This window comes from Geospiza fortis, unplaced genomic scaffold, assembly GCF_000277835.1.
Source record: "Geospiza fortis unplaced genomic scaffold, GeoFor_1.0 scaffold5, whole genome shotgun sequence".
Lineage (NCBI taxonomy): Eukaryota > Metazoa > Chordata > Aves > Passeriformes > Thraupidae > Geospiza > Geospiza fortis.
The window spans coordinates 1,603,063-1,603,331 of NW_005054421.1; positions in this window are offsets into that span (position 1 = coordinate 1,603,063).

Genomic DNA, 269 nt, shown 5'->3' on the forward strand with positions numbered 1-269 from the left:
TCTCCAACCGTGCCCCCGAGACGCTGGAGATCCGTCGGCCCTGGGAGACCAACATCCGCAAGCGGGGGGTGGCCAACTCCTTCCTCATCTGCGGCACCCTCTACACCGTCAGCAGCTACTCGGCGCCCAACGCCACCATCAACTTTGCCTACGACACCGCCACGGGCACCAGCCGGGCCCTCAGCATCCCCTTCGAGAACCGCTTCCGCTACCTCAGCATGCTGGACTACAACCCTGCCGAGCGGCAGCGCTTCGGCCGGGCACGGCTC